General features: G+C 44.6%; 1 protein-coding gene across 1 annotated transcript in view; it reads left to right on the top strand.

The window, feature by feature from the left end:
• The window catches only part of LOC121855425 (membrane-associated transporter protein-like), a 56,695-nt gene that overhangs the window by 6,694 nt on the left and 25,235 nt on the right, over positions 1-24,766 (top strand). Inside the window, 1 exon segment of the mRNA XM_042350357.1 lies at positions 22,142-22,250. The gene's annotated coding sequence lies outside the window, so the exon portion shown is untranslated.

The following is a 24,766-nucleotide window of genomic DNA, read 5'->3' as shown; positions in this document are numbered from 1 at the left end:
TTTCGTTTTTAATGTTTTTGTTATTATTATTATTATTATTATTATTATTATTATTATTATTTAGTGTCATTACTGTAACCTCATCAATAAAGTGGGTGTGATAGTGAATTAGGGAGAGTGAGGAACGTAGAGTTACACCAGTCACCCGTAGGTCAGGTCAGGTCAGGTCAGTTTAAGGTCAAATCAGATAAGATCAAGTCAGGTCAAGGTCTTGTCTTGTCAAGGTCAGGTCAGGTCAGGTCAGTTGAACTAGCCAGGGCGTGTTTGCTCTATCCGTCCATTTTACTGTCGATAAGCCAAAAAAAAACAGCTGACTTGTGTCGACGCTAAATATAGACAGAACACAAAGAGCTTCGACGTTTGTGGCGTGGAGGGTGTGGTGGGTTGGGAAGGAGGATGAGAGGAGGAGAACGGGGATGGGAGGTGAGGATAGAGGATGAGAGGAAAGTGAGGGTGGGGGAGGAGAAAGGAGGGAGGAGGTGTGAGGTTGGGTTGGGGAAGGGGGATGAGAGGAGGAGGGAGGGGATGGGGTGAGGATAGGGGATGAGAGAGTGGGGGAGAGGAGGAGAAGTGGGGGGAGGGTGTGAGGTTGGGTTGGGGAAGGAGGATCAGAGGAGGAGAACGGGATGGGAGGAGAGATGGGGGAGGAGAGTGAGAGAGGGGTTGGGGAGAGGTCAGCGAGTTCTGACCCTTGGTTGACCCTGAGCTTTCGGGTGACAAACTGGGATATCCCCCTCCCCCTCCTTCCTCTGAGTTTTTTCTATAAATCATCCTTGAATAAGATTATTCCTCTGATGCTCTGCTCCCTTGTGTTTATGTGTCTGTCAATTGTCTATCTGTCTGTCTATCTATCTATCTATCTATCTATCTATCTATCTATCTATCTGTACGTCTCTCTGAGGACTGTCTTTGTCTGTCTGTCTGTCTGTCTGTCTATTGTGTATTTATCTGTCTATCTATCTACAAATGTGGTGTGTGTGTGTTGTGTGTGTGTGTGTGTGTGTGTGTGTGTGTGTGTGTTTAGGAAGATTGTAGTGCTGAACATTTCCATCTTTCTCTCTTTCTACCTCCCTCACCTCCCCTCCCTCACCTTCCCCCTTCACCTTCCCCCCCCTTCACCTTCCCTCCCCCCTCCACGTACGGTAGGGGGGAGAGGAAGCAATGGCGTGTGGGCATAAGTGGCGGGATACTACCTCCTCCTGTCCTGTTCACCTCCCTTGTGTGTGTGTGTGTGTGTGCTCGCCATTACTCCTTCCTTCACTAACAACACATTACATACATAGGTACATACATACATACATACATACATACATACACATACATACATACATACAACCAGCCTACACTTTCCGTTCATATAAACCGCTCTTAAACCTCTCTCTCTCTCTCTCTTTTTTTCTCACTACAATAGGCCCTAACATTATTCAAGTGTTATTCATAAACGTCAGGAGTATACTCTTTGTTGTTGAATGTTTATTTATTTTTTTACGTGAATAATGAATGTTTTAATGTTTCTTCTGAGTTGTGTTTAGTGACCTCCTCCCCCTCCCCTTCCCTCTTCCTTCCCATTTTGATCTCACTGATGGAGGTTTTTATTAGTTTTGTGGTGGTCTGGGTGATGTTGTGTGTATAAAGTGATATATGTAACTAATTGAAGAAAAAAAATGTATATATTGTTGTGTGTGTGTGTGTACTAGAACTACAGCAACATCAATTAAATAAAATTAATTACTGCCAGCCAACACCACACACACACACACCACACACACACACACACACACACACACCACACATACACACACACACACACACACACACACACACACCAATACTGTATCACCCTCACTGGTCTGACAACTTCCTTCTTAAGTGAGTCTACTATAAGACTCATAAGCTAATAAGACTCTCTCAACCAATACAATAAGACCTTCCTCACCACCACCACTACCACAATAAGACTCACCACCACAATAAGACCCCTCACCACCACCACCACAATAAGACTCACCACCACCACAATAAGACCTCACCACCACCACCACCACAATAAGACTCACCACCACCACCACAATAAGACTCACCACCACCACCACAATAAGACTCGCCACCACCACCACAATAAGACCCCTCACCACCACAATAGACTCACCACCACATTAGACTCACCACCACCACATAAGACTCCACCACCACAATAGACTCACCACCACACACAATAAGACTCACCACCACCAATAAGACTCACCACCACCACAATAAGACCCCGTCACCACAATAAGACTACCACCACCACATTAAGACTCACCACCACCACAATAAGACTCACCACCACCACAATAAGACTCACCACCACCACAATAGACTCCACCACCACAATAGACTCACCACCACCACAATAGACTCACCACCACCACAATAGACTCACCAACAATAAGACTCACCACCACACAATAAGACTCACCACCACCACAATAAGACTCACCACCACCACAATAAGACTCACCACCACCACAATAAGACTCACCACCACCACAATAGACCCCGTCACCACCACAATAAGACTCACCACCACCACAATAAGACTCACCACCACAATAAGACTCTACCACCACCATGACTACCACCACAATAAGACTCACCACCACCACAATAAGACTCACCACCACAATAAGACTCCTCCAACACTATAAGGCTCGGCAGGGAGGCATGGTGTAGTGTAGTATAGAGTTGGAGAACAATTAAAGCTGTGGGTGGTGATGGTGAATAGTGGTATCGATGTGGTGATGGTGGTAGTAGTGGTGATAGTGATGGTGGTGGTGGTAGCGATGGTGGTAGCGATGGTGGTAGTAGTGGTAGTAGTGGTGATAGTGGTGGTGGTAGTAATAAAAGTAGTAGTAAAGGTCTTATTGATTGTACTCTGACCTTTTACTCTTCCTTTACTGACTCTCTCTCCACTTCCACCCTTCTTCCTTCCTTCCTCCTTTCCTCCTTTCCTTTCTTCCTCCTTCCCTCCTTTCCTTTCTTTCTTCCTCCTTACCTCCTTCATTCCTTTCTTCCTTCTCTCCTTCCCTTCTCTCCTTCCTCCCTCTTACTCTCTCCTTCTTCCCATCTTCCTACTTCTTTGGCTCCCTCCACCCTCCCTCCTTCCTATTCTATCTCCCGTCTTTCTTCCCTCCCTTTCTTCTACCTTATCCCTATTCCCCCTCTCTCTCTCTCTTCCTCTTCTCTCTCTCTCTCTCTCTCTCTCTCTCTCTCTCTCTCTCCTTCCTAGATGGTGATTTAAGACACGGTTGATGGTGACGTAATTTATTCAATGTTATCAGACGATATGGTGATAGTCGAGCTGGCGATGACGTTTTGATGACGTTTGACAGTGACGTATAGATGACGTATGACAGTGACGTGTTGATGACTCAGCTGTGACGTAGTTATGACAGCCGTGAACCGCTTATATATATATATACCTGATGACGCCGGTGTGTCTCTCTCAGTATCGCACAGCAGCCGGAGTGAGAGAGACGTAGACACCATCACGATAAATGAAGTTGGGCGGTAGATTTAAAGGTAGATGAAAATATCGCCCGGTCAGAGATATCACCTGGCCAGAGATAGTAATGGCGGCAAGTTGTGATATATCGTTCACAAGTTACAGTAAATAATTTTAATAGAGCCGTTATAACAAAGCATCAAGGGACTTTATAAACACAAACATCAAGGGACTTTATAAACACAAGCATCAAGGGACCTTATAAACACAAGCATCAAGGGACTTTATAAACACAAACATCAAGGTGACTTTATAAACACAAACATCAAGGGACTTTATAAACACAAGCATCAAGGACTTTATAAACACAAACATCAAGGGACTTTATAAACACAAGCATCAAGGGACTTTATAAACACAAACATCAAGGTGACTTTATAAACAACATCAGGGACTTTATAACACAAGCATCAAGGACTTTAAAACACAAACATCAAGGGACTTTATAAACACAAGCATCAAGGACTTTATAAACACAAACATCAAGGCTTTATAAACACAAGCATCAAGGACTTTATAAACACAAACATCAAGGACTTTATAAAATCAAGGAAACACAATCAGGCTTTATAAACACAAACATCAAGGGACTTTATAAACACAAGCATCAAGGGACTTTATAAACACAAACATCAAGGACTTTATAAACAAACATCAGGGACTTTATAAACACAAACATCAAGGGACTTTATAAACACAAGCATCAAAGGACTTTATAAACACAAACATCAAGGGACTTTATAAACACAAGCATCAAGGACTTTATAAACACAAACATCAAGGACTTTATAAACACAAGCATCAAGGGACTTTATAAACACAAACATCATGCTTAACACAAACATCAAGGACTTTATAAACACAAGCATCAAGGGACTTTATAAACACAAACATCAAGGACTTTATAAACACAAACATCAAGGTGACTTTATAAACACAAACATCAAGGACTTTATAAACACAAGCATCAAGGGACTTTATAACACAAACATCAAGGGACTTTATAAACACAACATCAAGGACTTTATAAACACAAACATCAAGGACTTTAACACAAACATCAAGGGACTTTATAAACACAAGCATCAAGGGACTTTATAAACACAAGCATCAAGGGACTTTATAAACAACCCGTAAAGATAAATTTTGTGTTCTAATTGCCTCAGTTATTCCTCTTACGGCACAATTAATTCACAAATATAATTACTCAGTACTTTCTTTTTTACCTAATATCCTCGTTCGTGCATGTGAATTATTATTTAATAACTCGTGTATTAATTTCAAAGTCATTTAATGAGACTAATTATTAAAAAAAATCAAATTCAAATTGAGTAGGAAAACAGATGTTCTGGGATGTGAAAGAGGGGGTGGGAGGGGTGTGTGGCAGTTGACCTCAAAGCATCATTCGTGTCTTATCGTTCGTTGTGGGAGGTGTGTGTGTGTGTGTGTGTGTGTGTGGTAATTAGTTGTGTGTGTGTGGGGGTGGGGTGGGTGGTGCGTGGGGGTGGGGGTGTAAACAGATTAATATTCCTGGGTCGTTGTGTCTCTCTCTTTCCTCTCTCTATTTTCTTCTCTTCTCTTTTCTTCTTCCTACAGTAAACAGTGAATCATCAGTGTTTGTTTACATATCAGATCCTTGATAAGCTGAATGGACGAAAGCATTTGGGATCCGACACCTCACAACAACAGGTTCGAATTCCAACTGTGACCAGAAAGTATAGGGTGTTGGATTCGTTGGATTCTGATTGGTTGATAATTGATGACGTGGAATGAGAGTTGGTGGTGGTTGGGGGGGGGGGGCGTTGTTTGATCTTATAGTAAGATTTAATTAATGATGTTCTGTTCTCCTTGGCGTTTACTGAGAGAGAGAGAGAGAGAGAGAGAGAGTTTTGTCTATGAGGTACAACAGCAACACCCCCACAACAACACCCCCCACAGCAACACTCCCACACAACAACACCCCCACAGCAACACCTCCCACATCAACACTCCCACAGCAACAACACCTCCCACAGCAACACTCCCACACAACACCTCCCACAGCAACACTCCCACACAACAACACCTCCACAGCAACACCTCCCACAGCAACACTTCCCGAGCTCAAGATCCTCATTACAGAAATACACAAACACGAGAAATTTTAACCAAGAAGCGAAAAAGCCAGAGAGAGACACACACACATATAAACAGACGCCTAATTAACGTGTGGGGTTGAGGAATGCCATCTATCGGTGAGAGGTCTCATCACATCCCCCCCACCCCCCCGAGACGCGACACTCTGGGGGAGAAGGGTCATGACCTTGGAATGGTAGAATGTCATGGGGTCAAGGTGAAGATGACCTTTCACTTCCCCTTCTTCCCCTTCTCCTCTTCTTACCTACCCTCCTTCTCCTCCTCCCCCCCTCCTCCCTCTCACCTCCCTCTCCTACACCTCTCAACTCCCCTCCTCATTATACACGGAACAATACACCTGTTGGGTGGTCGGACGGTCAAGGGGGTGAGTGTGAGGTGTAGGGGAAGTGAGAAGGTGGGGGGGTGAGGGGGAGGAGGGGGATGAAGGAAGGGAGAGAGGAGGGGAGGAAAGGAGAGAGACAGAAGGAAAGGAAAGAGGGAGGAAGGGGTGAAGGAGAGAGGGAGAGGAAGGAGAGGGGAAAGGAAGAGGAAGATAAAGAAGGAAGAGGGAGGGAGAGAGAGGCAGAGAAGGGAGCCTGTCTTCACCACCTTGTTGTTCAGGTGAGTGGTACTAATTACAGAGTGAACACCTTGACCATATAAGAGGAAGTATTGGATATCTCCCCTTAAGAACGCCCCCTACCTCCTCCTACCCCCTCCCTCCTTCCCCTCTTCCCCCTACCTCCCCCTAATTCATTAAAGGATATCGCCTTCACCCCTATCCCCCTTCCCTTTGTTCCTATTTCCTTCCTCTCGACCCCTTAGCATCTTCCCCTTTACCCCCAACCCCTTCCCCTTTACCCCCTACCCCTTGCCCTTTACCCCCTACCCTTGCCCTTTACCCCACCCTTGCCCTTTACTCCCCTACCCCTTGCCCTTTACCCCTACCCCTTGCCCTTTACCCCTACCCTTGCCCTCTTTACCCCCTACCCCATCCTTTTACCCCTACCTTGCCTCACTCCCCACCCCATCCCCTTACCCTCTACCCCTTACCACCTTCCTAATTATACTCATTCCCTTCCTTCATCCTAACCTATCCCTGGGCCCACACTTCCCCACCTCCTTTCTGCCATCGTGTGTGAGAGAGAGAGAGAGAGAGATGCTAAAAAAAAAATAAAATGGAAAATAACTCAGCTGGCGGAATTCCAACAAAGCGTGTTAATTAATTTGGGAAATATTATTTGTAAGCGTTGAATGGCGTTGGCAAAAGATGCGGACTAAGTCTGTATTAGCATTGATGAGATTCTGGGAGGCAGTGTCTCTCTCTCTCTCTCTCTCAATATCACCACCATCGTCGTTGGTTGCTACAGTACCCTTCACTACCGCGTTTACAGGGGCTCGTTAGGTTTTGTGCAGTGTGGCAGTCCCGTGTTTGTTTACATACTATAGAATCAAACTAAAAGAATATTAAAACAAATATCTCTATGATTTGTGGAATGTTTATTATGACGAGCCCCTGTAAACGGACTAGTGAAGGGAACTTACTGACTGTGATGACGGAAACGCGAGTCAGTTTTCTTTCTTTCATGGGAGACTAAACAGTAACTGGATGGATGTGGTGAATTGTACCTATGAAAAGTAAGAATTTGGTATGAACAAGACAGAAGCGAATAAAATAATAAACAAATAAAAAATAATTAGTATTTAGACATTTATCAAGCACTGGGATTGACTTAGTGTAGTAGTGAAGTTAATCCTAGACTCTACAATGATCGTTCCAGTTTACATTGTTTATACTATTAGGTAAAGCATTTTCCTCTTCCGGGTTCCCCCAACAATTATCCATTTTCTATTTATTTAAGTCACTTCAAGAGAGAGAGAGAGAGAGAGAGAGAGAGGTTTTCTTTGGTATTTTATTGAAGAAAAAAACTGGTTTATTTAGAATGATTTATTTCGTCATACAATAAGGAAACATTTGAGTGTTTTATATCTGAGATTTTGTTTATTTATTTCTATTTGTAGGATTTTGTTTTATTTTTCCTTTGTTTTTTTATTATTATTATTATTATTATTATTTTCTAGAACGCTGTGTGTATGTGTGTGTGTGTGTGTGTGTGTGTGTGTGTGTGTGTTTGTTTGTTCGCGATGCTGTTATTGTGTGTGGTGGCTGTGTTGTCGCCTACGCACTCATTTTTCTTTCATTTTCTCTCTCTTTCTCACTCTCTTTTTTTTCTCTCTCTAAGACTATTTCTGTGTTTCGCTTTTGTCTTTGTTGTTCTTGTTATTGTTTGTGAGTTGCGTCTTATTTGTCTCCCTTGCTTCACCTCTTCATTATTTCACAACCCACACGGTAATTTCCTTGCATCTCATACATACATACATACATACATACATTACACATGAGGTCAAAGTTCAGTAGTGGCTCTCTCTCTCTCTCTCTCTCTCTCTTGTCTCTCTCTCTCTCTCTCTCTCTGCTTCTTGTCTCTCTCTCTCTCTCTGCTTCTTGTCTCTCTCTCTGTGCTTCTTGTCTCTCTGTCTCTATCTCTCAATATCTCTCTATCTGTATTGGGACATGGGTCTTACTGCTGTCAAATTGTCCACTTGTTCCCATGAATGTACCGTAATGGTTGATAGAGTCAGGTGGGAGGAGGTCAGGTGGGAGGGGTGGGGAGGTCAGGTGGGAGGGAGGAGGGAGGGGAGGGAGGGGTGGGAGGTCAGGTGGGGGGAGGGTGATGGGAGAGGTGGAGGGGGAGAGGAGGAGGGTGGTGGGAGGTCAGATGGGAGGGGTGGAGAGAGAGAGATAATAATAATAATAATAATAATAATAAGGTGTCGTATGGAAGCCACCGTGTTAATGTTTGGTTGGTGTAAAGATAATTAATTAATTTAAGTCATCCCCTCTCTCCCTCTCCCCTCTCCTCCCCCCTCCTCCCCCCCACCGCCACCCTCTTCCCCCCACCTCCTCTAGTCAATGTTTACACGGGGCAGATGGGAATATAGTTTGGCCTTTCAGCACACTAGTCTAGCCATAGCACTTTGGCCAACTACAAACACCACCTACATTAACTAGCTTATTAGAGAGAGAGGTGGGGGGTATATATATATCAAGGAAAGTGAGGTGACGAGCAGTGGTGGTGAGATGAGAGGGTGATGAGAAAGTCGACTGAATGGGTGAGATCTAGAGGAAAATATCCTTCATTAAGGCAGGGAAAGAAATCTAGGGAGGGGGGGAGGTTTTAGGAGATTGTGTTGGGGATTGTGTGTGTGTGTGTGTGTGTGTGTGTGTGTGTGTGTGTGTGTGATGTGTGTGTGTGTGTGTGTGATGGTGTGTGTGTGGAGAAATTGATAAAGATGAGGAGATGAGAGAAAATGATAAGATATAACAGTAATTAGACACAGCCTTCATAACAACTTACCTGACAATCCACAACAACCGCACCTCCAACTCCACAACCCACATCAACCTCCCTCCAACTCACAACCCACAAACAACCTCCCCTCCAACTCCAACCCACAACAACCCCCTCCAACTCCACAACCCACAACAACCCCCTCCAACTCCACAACCCACAACAACCCCCTCCAACTCCACAACCCACATCAACCTCCCTCCAACTCCACAACCCAGAACAACCCTCCACTCCACAACCCACAACAACCCTCCAACCACACACCCAGAACAACCTCCCCCAAACAACCACAACCCCCCTCCAACAACCCACAACAACCTCCTCCAACTCCACCCACTCCCTCCCTCCAACAACCCACAACAACCTCCCCTCCAACTCCACAACCCACAACAACCTCCCTCCAACTCCCACAACCCCAACAACCTCCCTCCGCTCCACAACCCAACAACCAACCTCCCCTCCAACTCCACCCCATCAACAACTCCACAACAACCTGACAACTCCCCCTCCAACACCTCCTTGGCCCAGTGATCTAATACTCGACCAATAAGAGGTTATATTCTTGAGCAATTTCTCCAGTTTTTCATCTTCAAGTAACTGAGTTGAGTTCATTGTACTGCCCTTCAACATCTGATACTTCGAGGACGAGGTGGGTGGTAGGTGATACTTCGAGGACGAGGTGGGGGGGAGGGGATATAGCGATCTCTGTGTTGGTCTGATTTGGTATTGATGTCTGCGTATTTGTCTTTCGTTATCTGTATGTGTCTGTCTGTCTGTCTGTCTGTCTGTACACAAGGATGACCATGAACATTACTTTCCCGCATGAACGCCAGTGTGAGCAGTAGTGAACGCCAGTGTGAGCAGTGAACGCCAGTGTGAGCAATAGTGAACGCCAGTGTGAGCAGTAATGAACGCCAGTGTGAGCAATAGTGAACGCCAGTGTGAGCAATAGTGAACGCCAGTGTGAGCAGTAGTTAACGCTAGGGTGAGCAATAGTGAACGCCAGTGTGAGCACAGTGAACGCCAGTTGTGAGCATTAGTGAACGCCAGTGTGAGCAATAGTGAACGCCAGTGTGAGCAATAGTGAACGCCAGTTGTGAGCAATAGTGAACGCCAGTGTGAGCAGTAGTTAACGCCAGTGTGAGCAATAGTGAACGCCAGTGTGAGCAGTAGTTAACGCCAGTGTGAGCAATAGTGAACGCCAGTGTGAGCAATAGTGAACGCCAGTGTGAGCAGTAGTGAACGCCCTGGTGAGTTTATTGACCCACGCCTCGTTTAAAGTGGAGACCCTCAACCTGGCTAGCCACTTAATTATTGTATGAGTAGTGGTTGTGGGGGTGTAGGTTGTAAATTTGAGGTGTGGTTGTAGTGTTGTGGTTGTAGGTTGTAAATTGCCAATATAGGTTCTTGTTATGATAAGTGGTTGTTGTTGCTGTGATCAGAAACATTAGCGAGACGTAACCTATCAAAACAGCCATCGCTCAACGAAGATTTTCTATACGCTCGTGTGTGTGTGTGACGAAGATCGACAAGCGTGAAAGGATATGAAACTCGCCCTTCAAAGACATAAGGCAGAGCTGTGATGTGTGTGTGTGGGTTTGATCAAAGTTGCTCTCCTTCATGTTATCGAGTCCCTCCACTTGGTGTGTGTGTGGGTGGGTGTAATAATAATAATAATAATAATAAACGGTTTATTAATAGAGTTGCAGCCGGTGGCTGAAAATATACAAACTTACATGTGATTTAGGCATAATAATATACGTTCAATTCATTTACAGGGCTGTACAGTACATAAATCAGGAGTTGTTTATTATTTTAACAATAGATGGGATGGTGCTATTCTTATATCTATCAGTGCGGGCTCTTATGGGCTGAATTTTGTTGTAGTGGCGTACTGCGCGAGGTGGGCGGGGAACTGCAGGTGGCAGGAGGTGGCGATGACGAGGATGGTGCAGTAGTCCACTACCAAACCCTGCTAGTGCGTGGTAGTGGTGGTAGTCACTGAGGGATGGCATTTCCAGGGTGGAGAGAGCGTTGGTGTAGCCGGAGTATTCTGCGCCTAGCATGATTCTGCAGGCCCTCTTCTGTACCTTCTCTAGCTGACGTTGTTGGGTGGAATTGAGAGAAGACGACCAGGCTGGTGACGCATACGTTAATTCTGGGAGTATAAATGCGTTGTTACGAGGCTGCCTTGATAAAGTTGTTTACATGGGCCTTCCTTTCCTGTTTATGGTCTATAGTTACACCCAGGAGTTTGGCAGACTGCTAGGAGGTCCTCATATTGCCAAATTGCTGTGGATCAATTGACTGATAAATACTAGTAAGTGCCCATTCATAAACAAAGTCTTCACAGAGTAGACTGGGTATGGGGGTAATGGCAACTGGCCTGAGGTCACTAGGGGACTGTGGGGTGGGGACCTTGAGGATAGGGGTGACAAATGCGGTTTTCCATTCATTGGGGCATTTGCTTTGTGTGAGGGATGCATTAATAATAGAACAGAGGGGGGTGGCAAGTTCGACTGCAAACTCCTTGTAAATTTTTGATTGAGAGGTCAATTGGGGTTGTAGAGCATTTGGATTTAAATTTGAGGAATTTGTTGGCAATTTCAAATGGTTGAACACTGGATGGGGGGGAGGGAGGGGAAAGCTAAGTAGGCCGAGAGGAGAGTGAGGTCAAGACGGGGTAGGGTATAACATATGGTAGCAAAGTGGTTATTAATTATCTCAGCTGCCTCCTCACTTGGTTAATGAGCGATAACAGGAAATGTGGGAGACTGACGGTTAAGACCACAGAGATCTTTTACCTTAGAGTACCACTGACCGATGCCGACCTCCTTGAGGTCGTGCACCTTCCTGAGATAATAAGACTTCTTGTCTGACTTGATTTTCCTGATGACTTGGTTACGTAGACTTTTGTACAGGCGGTTGTTGGTGTAGTATGCCTTGTTGCGCTGCTCATTTAGTCTTTTGATTCGGGGTGCAATCCACGGGACATCATCGGGGTGGATCCTCAGTGTCTTGGCTGGAAAGAAGTGGTGGTAGGCTTTGGTGATAGTGTCCAGGTAATTATCCCACTTGTTCTGCACATCGTCTACCGTGATCACTTCAGTCCAGGGATACCCATTCTCCGAAACGCCGCATGGCAGAGTCAGGGGTAGGTCGGTAAGTCCTGGTAAGTGTGTGTGTGTGTGTGGGTCTTTGTTTGGGTGTCGGTGTGTTGTATCAGAAGGTCCCCCAAGGTAGTAGGAGGTAGGTAGGATGTCCCCCAAGGTAGAGGAAGGTAGGTAGGAGGTCCCTCAGTGTAGAGGAAGGTAGGTAGGAGGTCCCTCAGTGTAGAGGAAGGTAGGTAGGAGGTCCCTCAGGGTAGAGGAAGGTAGGTAGGAGGTCCCTCAGGGTAGAGGAAGGTAGGTAGGAGGTCCCTCAGCGTAGAGGAAGGTAGGTAGGAGGTCCCTCAGTGTAGAGGAAGGTAGGTAGGAGGTCCCCCAGTGCAGGTGAAGACAAGGGGGGGGGGGACGGCAGGTGAACCAGGTACTGCCTCTACTCTAATCGATCTATGGCATGAGACATCAGCTTCAACCCTTAAGGAAACAGATGAAGGGTGTTGATATTACCTGTAGTACCCAAGACCTCTCACCTGGCCTAGTACCCAAAGACCTCTCACCTGGCCCAGTACCCAAAGACCTCTCACCTGGCCCAGTACCCAAAGACCTCTCACCTGGCCCAGTACCCAAAGACCTCTCACCTGGCCTAGTACCCAAAGACCTCTCACCTGGCCTAGTACCCAAAGACCTCGCACCTGGCCTAGTACCCAAGACCTCTCACCTGGCCCAGTAATGTGAGACGTAGTTTAATTTACCTGTTCTTTACCATTGAAATACCTGCACTCAAAACACATTATATTGATCAGTTTTAACATGTGACTAAAATAAAGGTGAAAATGGCTCAGTTAAGTATAAAATTAACAAATAAAGCTTATGGAGTAAAAAAAAGTTAACAAATAAAGCTTAGGGAGTAAAAAAGTTAACAAATAAAGCTTACCAACATAGAATTAATATATTACAACCGCTTAGTTTATTAGTCACCCACAAAAACAGACCCACAAAACCCGTATTGGCTGAGGCAAGCTTAAAGTTTGGGGGGACTGAATCTGTAAGGCAAAGTTGAGAGTGAATTCTTTCCTCCCTTCCAACTTGTTTTCACGTGGAGTCCAGTGTTGAGAGTCACACACACACACCTCCTGTTGTAGTGGTGGTGGTAGTGATGGTGCCTTGCTTACACCTTTCATTTAGTTGACAAGTCATTTGGCGGCACAGGTGAGAAGATCCTTGAGAGGCTGTCGATACACCTGTTGGGAGTAATTGGACACTTAATAATAATACTTAGGTGTGTATATTTCGTTACATATGTATAGTGTATGTATACCTGTCTGTGTGTTAATTGGAGGTGCAACAGGTATAGGTTATGTAGGTTACCTGATACTACCTGACGATGTTGATCACTCTGGTCACACAGTCTGCCACGCCCACTACTAATATACCTCCCTGTCTCATCTGTCTCCTCCTGTCTCCTCCTCCTCATCTGTGTCTACCTGTCTCTTCCTCCTCCTCCTCACCTGTGTCTACTTGCCTCCTCCTCCTCCTCCTCCTCCTTACCTACTTCTTTTCTCTTACAAAATCTTATAAGTGGTGACGGGTAAAAGTGACGGGTGGGAGGTGACGGGTGAAGGTGTGGTGACGGGTGGGAGGTGACGGGTGAAAGTGACGGGTGAAGGAGACGGGTAGAGGTGACGGGTGGGCTAACCGCCATACCGTCACAGCTTGGGAGTATAATTAGCGTAATAATTGAGAGGAAATACAATGGTGTGAGCTGATGGTGGTGATAATGGTGGTGATGATGGTGGTGGTGATGATGATAGTGGTGATGATGATGGTGGTGATGGTGGTGGTGATAATGGTGGTGATAATGATGGTGGTGATGATGGTGATAATGGTGGTGATGATGGTGGTGATGGTGGTGGTGATGATGATAATGGTGGTGGTGATGATGATGGTGATGGTGTGAGCTGATGATGATGGTGATGGTGTGAGCTGATGGTGGTGATGATGGTGGTGATGATGGTGATAATGGTGGTGATAATGGTGGTGATGATGATGGTGGTGATGATGATGGTGGCGATGGTGGTGGTGATAATGGTGGTGATAATGATGGTGATGATGATGATGATGATGGAGGTGATGGTGATAGTAAATGATGGTGATAATGACGACAATCCCTCATCCTCCCTCACCATCACTACCCCAGCGAACTTTACTAACAAGCTGATGTGTGTGTGTGTGTGTTTGGACGAATTCTTGCTGTTTTAGACTCTAGATTGTTGGAAGTCAGTCAGTAGTTGTTGTTATGTCTGTGTTAGGTGTATATGTCTGTCTGTGTGTATGTCTGTCTGCCTGTATGTCTGTGTGTACGTATGTATGTATGTATGTATGTATATATTTATGTATGTATGTATGTTCCCAAATTAACTTAAACCCGGGTTTAAGGATTTGATCAACATAATTCAAGGTCTAATTTGTAAAAATAATAATAATAATAATAAATAATCAGTGCAAATCAACGCCAAAATTAACCCAAATATCGACATGGTAACAGTTCATGCAAATTATAACACCGAGTTTTATTTTTTTTATTATTTATGGTAAAGAAAACGGTGACATGAGACAGTGTTCAGCGGTGACTACGTTAATTTCCAGTTGGATATTTATTTACCCAGAGATGGTAAATGTCCGCTGGCGGGGTTTGTATGTTTAGGTGATATTTGATTTAGGTTAGGTTAGGTTAGGTTAGGCTAGGTTAGGTTATCTGTGAGTAAATAGAAATGAATAGAGAGATAATATTGTTTATTCATGTTGCTGTTGTTTCTGTTATTTTTCTTGTTCTTGTTGTTGCTCTTCTTCATATTCTTCTTATTCTTATTATCATTATCATTGTCTTCGTAAAGTTGAGTGTTTCGTCTCCATGGCAACGTTTGGCTTTCTCAGTAGATTCTCAGGTCAGTGTTTTGATTCCTGAAGAGAGAGAGAGAGAGAGAGAGAGAGAGAGAGAGAGAGAGAGAGAGATGGTGTTTAATGTGTGGAGGCAGCCTTCTCGTCTCCACGGTGATGATGTTTTATGTGTGTGTGTGTGTGTGTGAGAGAAAAAGACACACACACACACACACACACACACACACGCGCGCGCGCGCGGGCGCGCGCACACTTATTCCCAAGCGTTAACTCCGCCGCTGAGAGAGAGAGAGTTGGTGTTAATAAGATAAGAGAGTCTTTGAGGGTTAGGTCAATCTGGCCACCGTGAACCCACTTGAGGGAAGGTGGTGGTGGTGGTGGTGATAGTGGTGGTGGTGGTGGTGGTAGTGGTAGTGGTGGTGGTGGTGATGATAGTCAAAGTGATGGTAGGAGTTGGTGGTGGTCATGGTAAGGTGATAGTAGTAGTAGTAGTAGTGCGTCGATAGTTATGGTATAATTGAAGTGTCAAGAATTAGGCAGTTAGATGGATAGGCTGGGTGTGGCGTTCTGCAGTAATTCTCTCTCCCTCCTTCCCTCCTTGTTCCCTCCATTCCTCCTTCATTCCCTCCATTCACCTCCTCTGCTCCCTACTTCCCTCCCCTGTTCCCCCCCCCTCACCTCACCTCCCGTGGGTCTCAGACTGCCTTAGATATATCCCACACTTAATTAACCAACAATACAATCCATCATTTCTCTTCCCTGATACACTTCATCTGTTGTCTTAACCCCTCCCTTGTGTAGTGGCTCCTGTATAGGGCTTGGTTCAGGGCCATGGCTCACTTCAGGGCTTGGTTCAGGGCCATGGCTCACTTCAGGGCTTGGTTCAGGGCCATGGCACATTTCAGGGCTTGGTTCAGGGCCATGGCTCACTTCAGGGCTTGGTTCAGGGCCATGGCACACTTCAGGGCTTGGTTCAGGGCCATGGCACACTTCAGGGCTTTGTTCAAGGCCATGGCACACTTCAGGGCTTGGTTGAGGATAGTAGGTCATGGGGCTACTTTAGGGATAGGTCTTGGGGGTCGAGGATAGGTGTAGGGCCAGGTGAGGGTGGGTGACCATCAGGGCTATTTGGCTGAGGGTGGGTGACAGGCGGGTGTATGGATGAGTCTCTTGGGTAGGTCAGAGGGTGTATTAGTGGTAGTGGTGAGGGTGGTAGGGATGGGGGTGGTGATGGTATGGATAGTGGTGGTGGTGGTAAGGATGGTGGGAGGTGGTGGTGGTAGCGGGTTGTGGTGGTATAGCGTGTGGAGGGTGGTAGTGGTAATGGGAGTGGGGGTGAGGGTGGTAGTGAGGGTAGTGGTGGTGGTAGTGGGGTGGTGGTGGTAGTGGTTAGTGGTGGTGGTGGTGGTGAGTGGGGAGATTGAGATTGGTGGCGAGTGGGGGTGAGGTGGTGAGGTGGTAGTGGTAGTAGTAGTGGTGGTAGTTTCTTAACCAAACATTCCCATTGTTTACGAAGAGTCACAAAACAGTCTCCCAAACCTTTCGTAGAAGTTAATTAATGTATCGGTTATCAACGCTTCCCTAACTTTTGAAGCCTTTCCGATGGGGGTGGGGGGGGGGGTGTAGGGAGGTTTCTTAACTGTTTCAAAGGTTTCTATATATTTCACGAGGCTTCCATATGATTTCACAGGTCACCGAAGAGTTTGTACAATGTGTCACTATAATCTTATACTCCTGGGTAGCTGTTGTTGTCATGGTGATGTTGCGTTCGTGATAGTCATTTGTTTATGAGGCGAGTTATGGAATTTATAAATATTTTTCACTTTTATTTTGGTTTATTTATTTTGAAGATTCACGGTATTCCTCAGTGTGTGTGTGTGTGTGTGTGTGTGTGTGTGTGTGTGTAAATTAACTCTTGTCTTTGTTGTATTTGTTTTTATTTTCGCGTCCTCCATGTTTATGTGTTAGTGACGCGATGCTCTTTTGTTATGTTGTTTATAAGCCTTGAAGGTGTGAGGGTGGAGGGATGGAGGGGGAGGAAGGTAGAGCCTCGTCTACGTAGAGTTATGAGGACAATACCTCTTTCAGATCTGAGTTGTCCCCTCCTCACCCCTCCATCTCCCTCCATCCCTCGCCCCTTCCTTCCTTCCTTCTTCCTTCCTTCCTTCCTTCCTTCCTTCCCTACCTTCCCTCCCTCATCTATCCTTTCAGTTTTCTGCCTGTCTCCATTCCGTTCTCCTTTACCTCCCCTCTCTCTCTCCTATCTCATCTCATTTACTTTCTCTCTCTATCTATCTCTTCTTTCCCTTCTTTCACCCTTTACCTCTCCCTCTCTTCCTGTTCTTGGGTGAGATATGAAGAAGTCACCCCCAATGAGACATAGAAAACGAGAATGTCAACACAAGGGCAATAATGGCGGGAAAGACGTGTCAATTTTCTGAGGAGGACGAGGGTCAATTTGTCTTCCTTCTTCTTCTTCTTCTTCTTCTATAGCTTAAATTTCACCGTAAAGAACTGGAGGTTTTAGTTATTTAGGAAATACTACACACACACACACACACACACACACTACTCATTCCTCACAGGTGTACATTTATGACTAATTCTTCACAGGTGTACATATGTGACTCATTTTTGACACTTATGACTAATGAATATTGTGTACGAGTATGTAACCTAGTGAAGAATTGTTATACAGTGAGCTCTCTCTTTTTTTTTTTTTTTCTCTCTCTCTGTATGTCTGTCTGTCTGTGTTTCTCTTTTTCTTTGTGTTTGTCTGTCTGTCTGTCTCTCTGTCTCTTTCTCTGTTTTTCTTTTATCTTTGTCCCCCTCTGTCTGTCTGTCTGTCTGTCTGTCTAGGCCCTGGGAAAATACATATATTCCACACCGTCACAAAAATAATCACAGTCTGACGATAATGGTAAGAGAGTATACTAAACGAGACCATTTCTCTCTATTAACGATCAAAACAAACCTCTAACAGTCTAACACCATTAAGAAAAAATACCCTCGATATACGCCACAACAATTAGAAACATCATCGAAAACCAGTGAAACAAAACTACTGCAAATAATCTTCACTAACACAGATACAGAAAATTCCCTTAATATATCGTTCTTTATCCATCTTATCAACGTTCAGTGATATTTCCCTTAAATGGAAAATAAGGATGGAAAAAAAAAATCTGGGAAAAAATAAACGATACAAAACGGTGGTCTATTTTCGTCTCCATTGCATAAAGGACATTGAGGTTAAAGGAAGTTGAGATCATATTAACCTTTATTTACGAGTGTCTTTGGGTCGTGAATCCTTCGTGGTAGTGTGAGGGGAAGGAACGCGACGTCTTTGTTGACATTGGGAGGAGAGAAGGGGGGTGGGGTGGAGGGGGGGTTATGACTCCGCCCACCTCAGGCTGACACACTTACGAATTTTAGAAAAGTTAATTAAACTCGAAGAATGAACCACAAGAAATGGGTATACTGGCCTAGACATGGTTGAGGTAGGGTTGTGTTTTCAGGGAGGAGAGCTAGGTCAGGTGTGCTGAGGTAATGACAATAATTAATATATATTTACCAGAAATTGAGAAAGCTACGTGTAGTTGTATATGTGTTGTCATGTGTATGTTTCTGTGTGTATGGTTGTCGAAGTTAATTTGTGTAAGTTTATATAAAGAACAAGTACTGGTGGTATTATTATTATTATTATTAGTAGTAGTAGTAGTTACAGTGGTAGTAGTGGTAGTAGTTATAGTGGTAGTAGTGGTAGTAGTTACAGTGGTAGTAGTGGTAGTAGTTACAGTGGTAGTAGTGGTAGTAGTTACAGTGGTAGTAGTGGTAGTAGTTACAGTGGTAGTAGTTACAGTGGTAGTAGTGGTAGTAGTTACAGTGGTAGTAGTGGTAGTGGTTGTAGTGGTGTTGGTAGTTGGTAGTAGTTACAGTGGTAGTTGGTGGTGGTAGTTGGTGGTGGTAGTAGTTACGGTAGTGGTAGTAGTTGCGTTGGTAGTATTACAGTGGTGATTACAGTGGTGGTAGTGGTAGTAGTTACAGTGGTAGTAGTGGTAGTAGTTACGGTGGTAGTAGTTACAGTGGTAGTAGTTACAGTGGTAGTAGTTACAGTGGTGGTAGAGGTAGTGGTAGTGGTGGTAGTAGTTACAGTGGTAGTAGTGGTGGTAGTAGTTAATTGGTAGATTGCAGTGGTAGTAGTGGTTAGTAGTTACAGTGGTAGTAGTGGTGGTAGTTACAGTGGTAGTAGTGGTAGTAGTTACAGTGGTAGTAGTGGTAGTAGTTACGGTGGTAGTAGTAGTTAAGTTGTAATTGAGGTGAGTAGTAGTTACAGTGGTAGTAGTTACAGTGGTAGTAGTGGTAGTAGTTACAGTGGTAGTAGTGGTGTAGTTACAGTGGTGTTGTTTGGTGGTAGTAGTTACAGTGGTAAGTTACAGTGGTAGTAGTTACAGTGGTAGTAGTGGTAGTTTGGTAGTAGTGGTAGTAGTTGGGTGGGTGGTGGTAGTAGTAGTAATAATAGTAGTAGTTACAATTTTAAGTCAGAAAAAAAATGTAGGTTATAGAAAATGGAAGTGTGTGTCCCGTAGACTTAACTAAATATCTCTGTCCTTGCCTGTTGTTTTGTTATGTGGGTTCAATTGACCTCAACTTAGATCATGTTAACTCCTTTCTACCTCACGTTTAAGTCGGTTTCAGTGCTGTACGATAGCTTGGACAGGATGACTGGCAGGCAATAGGGTGTCTCTCCTACTCCTCCTTCCTTGCACAACTGCGGACGTATGAGTTACAATTTTAAGACTTTCAAATGGAAGTTACTGTCATATTTCAACATTTAGATGCAAGCTACTGTCATATTTCGACCTTTAGATGCAAGTTACTGTCATATTTCGACCTTTAGAGGCAAGTTACTGTCATATTTCGACCTTTAGATGCAAGTTACTGTCATATTTCGACCTTTAGATGCAAGTTACTGTCATATTTCAACATTTAGATGCAAGTTACTGTCATATTTCGACCTTTAGATGCAAGCTACTGTCATATTTCGACCTTTAGATGCAAGTTACTGTCATATTTCGACCTTTAGATGCAAGCTACTGTCATATTTCGACCTTTAGATGCAAGTTACTGTCATATTTCGACCTTTAGAGGCAAGTTACTGTCATATTTCGACCTTTAGAGGCTAGTTACTGTCATAATTCGACGTCACTTATCACTAAGAGTTAGCCTGGGTGGGAGGGGGCAAAGAGCAACATCATCTCACAGGCAAATACTGACGAGGAAGAGCCGCAGTTGTCCTATAGACGCCCCACCGAGAGGCTTACAGGGAGAGACAGAGATATAGGTAGATAAATAGATAGATAGATAGATAGATAGATAGATAGATAGATAGATAGAGACTTCAATAGAAAAAAATAATCGTAATTTTCCCAGCTAATATAGAGAAAAAATTTTTTAAACATTGTAAATTCTCCGGAAGAAAATTTTCACCATAGTTCACGTGTATAAGTGTATATATACGCCCGGAGGTGTGAGTGCATCTATACCGTAAAAAGAGCCATAAACACCACACCTTAAGTCTACTAAAAGAGGATTAAAACCAATATAATACACTCTTAGGTTGAAGACGAGGTGCCACGAAGAGCCCTAATATAGTGGAGTCTCCCCTCTTATACCATACGTTTTCTTTCATACTTTTTTTCTTTAAGTTCAACCCTGAAGGAATTTTTATTTTATAGTTTTATGTAAATTTTGATATTTTTTTTAAGGGAATATTTTTGTGTTTTATAATCTTCATCATCTGGTTTATTAAAAAATGAAATATATGTAGTGAATAATGATGGAAATAGTGACAGAGACAGACAGACAGACAGACAGACAGACAGACAGACAGACACTATAACTCATCACCATCATAAACAAATACTTATCATTCACCTCTCCATTTCCTCTTCAATTTTCATAACACATTTCGTGGTGGGTGATGATGAGCGTCTATAAAGAGATGATTTTACCCCCCACGTACATAACACACACACACACACACACACACACACACACGAACTATATAGATATGAAAAAAAACGTTATATCGTGAATCCGTTATATATGAAACTCCCCCTTCTAACGGACTATGTATAGGGGAGTCCGTTATATAGAGGTTTCACTGTATACGAAGCAGCAAAAAATGTGCTAATCCGACACGCCCTTATCCGGCTTCCTCACTGTCCGTCAGGCTGTCTAGTGCGGCGTTGTCTCCTGTGTGTTTAGTTATCGTACGTCTGGCTGTGATGTTATCGTACGCCTGGCTGTGATGTTATCGTACGTCTGGCTGTGATGTTATCGTACGCCTGGCTGTGATACGTCTGGCTGTGATGTTATCGTACGCCTGGCTGTGATGTTATCGTACGTCTGGCTGTGATGTTATCGTACGCCTGGCTGTGATGTTATCGTACGTCTGGCTGTGATGTTATCGTACGCCTGGCTGTGAAGTTATCGTACGCCTGGCTGTGATGTTATCGTACGCCTGGCTGTGATGTTATCGTACGCCTGGCTGTGATGTTATCGTACGCCTGGCTGTGATGTTATCGTACGTCTGGCTGTGATATTATCGTACGTCTGGCTGATATGTCATCGTACGGCAGAGATAAGACGTAAGAATGATAGCGTCGCCACATAGGTCAATTCCCCGCCATTTTTATCGACCTTTTCAACTTTTTATGATTTTTTATTTATTTATATATTTTTTAATTGTTGTGGTATTCAAGTGATGTATTTGGCTCAATAGTGAAGGAAAGCTTAGCGAACCAGTGTAGTTAAGTGGGCGTGGTAGTTGGGAGGTTAATTGGTGGTTTTATTTGTATTTAAGCAGTTAATGATTCAGTTTATGTATGTTGTGTGTGTGTGTGTGTGTGTGTGATGTTACGTTTGTGTTTTTGTGAGTATTGTTATAAAGTATTCTCATAGACTATTGTGAGAGAGAGAGAGAGAGAGAGATACAAGCCTCTCTCTCTCTCTCTCTCTTTTCTTTATCTTATCTAAGTCATAGTTCATCTTCACTCCCGCAGGCGACGCTGACGCAGGCTACCCCTCTGATGGTGACGATGATGATGATGATGTGGGTCTGCCGCTGCTGCTGATGGTGACGATAGTGAATGACGAAGAGATTCTTGAAAGGTTTGGATGATGATGTTTGGAGTTGTGATGGTGGTGATAGTTGTAAGTGATGGTGATTGTGATGGTTGTAGGGGTTGTTGGTGGACCTTTAGGAGAGAGAGAGAGAGGCGACCTTACATGATCCTTATCTTCTCATATATTATCTCTCTCTCTCCTCCCTCCTCCCTCCTCCACTCTTACACCCCCCTTCCTCCTCCCTCCCCTTCCCTCCCCTCTTCCCTTCCTCTCCCCCTCCTCTTCCTCGCCCTCCTGAGCCAGAAGATGAAGCCACACCCCAGGCTAAGAGGTTATATCGAAGGATCTGATCCACACCCTGCCCTGTACCCTGTTTCCTGTCCCATGTTTCCCCGTCCCATGTTTCCCCGTCCCATGTTTCCTGTCCCATGTTTCCTGTCCCCTGTCCTGTCCACTTTTGCCCCTTCCCCTTGCCCCTTCCCCGTCCCTCTTGCCCCTTCTCCTCAAATCCTTCTGCCCATCCTCCACCTTCCCTTGCCCCCCTTTACCTCTTCCCAACCTCTTGCCCACCACTTTTTCTGGAAGTAGTCACCTTTCTGCTTGCTGAACGGAGACACAGACAGACAGACAGACAGACAGACAGACGGACAGACAGACCTCATCCACATCTACTACTACTACATCAACAAAACGACACACACACACACACACACACACACACACACACACACACACACACACACACACACACACACACACACACACCACTACCCCCTCTCGGTCTTCAGTTCTCAGTGTAGACTTACTAGTGGTCAGTGAGGGAGTGCCAGCCATGGTCAGTGGTGGCAGAGTGTTGGCAGTGGTGGTTGAGAAGGGAATGCAGTGGTTTTATTAAGCGTCGTAGTGGTGGCAGAAAAATGTGTGGTGGTAGTGGTGGCAGAAGTGAGTGTGGTGGTAGTGGTGGTAGAAGTGAGTGGTGGTGGTAGGTGGCAGAAGTGAGTGTGGGTCGTAGTGGTGGCAGAAGTGAGGTAGTGGTGTAGGCAGAAGTGGTGGTGGTGGTAGTGGTGGTTGAGTGAGTGGTGGTAGTGGTGGCAGAAGTGAGTGTGGTGGGTAGTGGTAGAAGTGAGTGTGGTGGTAGTGGTGGTTGAAGTGAGTGTGGTCGTAGTGGTGGCAGAAGTGAGTGTGGTGGTAGTGGTGGCAGAAGTGAGTGGTGGTGGTAGTGGTGGTAGAAGTGAGTGTGGTCGTAGTGGTGGCAGAAGTGAGTGTGGTCGTAGTGGTGGCAGAAGTGAGTGTGGTGGTAATAGTAGTGTCACCAATCAGTGTGTTTATTAATAGCGGTGGTGTCACATGTCGGCGGTGGTGTCAGGAACCACTATAGTGGTAATGGTGTCAGATATATGTGTGTGATGATAACGGTGGTGGTAGGGGGGAGGGGGGTAGACAGGTGAGTCACTATCCCTCATTAACTGGATATTATATTTAATTACCTACCTATTACATCAGTACAGGTACAGTAATTTGCATTAGTGACGACAACATAAAACCTGTAACCTAGGAAATATAAACCTAAACCATTAACTTAACACAAGTAAAGGTTAGATTAGGTATATAATTAACAAGGTAAAAAAAATCACAGGTGAGAGTACGATACAGGTGTTGTGTCGAGGTACGATAATTCTCCCGTAAAAACGACACCACAAATTAATACGTTAGCTCATCAGTGTAGTGTGTGTGTGTGTGTGTGTGTGTGTGTGTGTGTGTGTGTGGGTGGGTGGAGGCCTTCTAAGTGTGTGTATTACATAGATTGATCTCAGAGGTGAACTGTCTGCTGGGTGAGTGGCCATTGACGTATCCTCTTACTCCTCCTCTTCCTCTTCTTTCTTCCTCTTCTTTCTTCCTCCTCCTTTTCTTCCTCCTCTTCCTCTTCCTCCACCCCATTCCCCATCCTCTTCCTCCTCCTCCTCCTCCTCCTCTTCTCTTCTTTCTCTTCCTCTTCTTCCTCCTCTTCGTCCTCCTCCTCCTTTCTTCCTCCTCTTCCTTCTTCTTTTCTTCCTTCTCTTCCTCTCCCCTCTTCCCCTCCTCCACCCCCTCACCTCTCCTTCTCTCTCTCAGTCATTCCGGTTGTTAAATTTTTCACGTCAGCTGATATAACAGAAAGGGTAAACAAACAAAATGGCGTCAAAATTCCACTAAGACTAAACTGCATAATACCGCATGGGAGCCAGAGGTATAAAATGGCTTCAGAATTACACAGAGACTCTACCGTAAAGGACAATTGATTGAACACGGCGATAAATAATTCCAAAATGGCGTCATAATTGCCTTGTGACTATACGGTGTAATTATAGTTGTTACGTTATGTTTTGTTTCTTTGTTTACGAGGAAAAAATTAACGTAAGGTTGTTTTAGTATTGATGTTTAAGTTGTTCAAAGGTTAGGAAGCCTTACACACCTGTCTCCTACCCCCCCCCTTGCCTCACCTAACCGTGGTCAGTGTTACATCATTCTCCCCCCCAGCTGGTAACACTGTCGTCACTCAATCCGTCTAGCTGGTAACACTG

The sequence above is a fragment of the Homarus americanus genome, unplaced genomic scaffold, assembly GCF_018991925.1.
Source record: "Homarus americanus isolate GMGI-L3 unplaced genomic scaffold, GMGI_Hamer_2.0 scaffold45299, whole genome shotgun sequence".
Classification (NCBI taxonomy): Eukaryota; Metazoa; Arthropoda; class Malacostraca; order Decapoda; family Nephropidae; genus Homarus; species Homarus americanus.
This window is presented reverse-complemented; position numbering and strand designations above follow the sequence as displayed.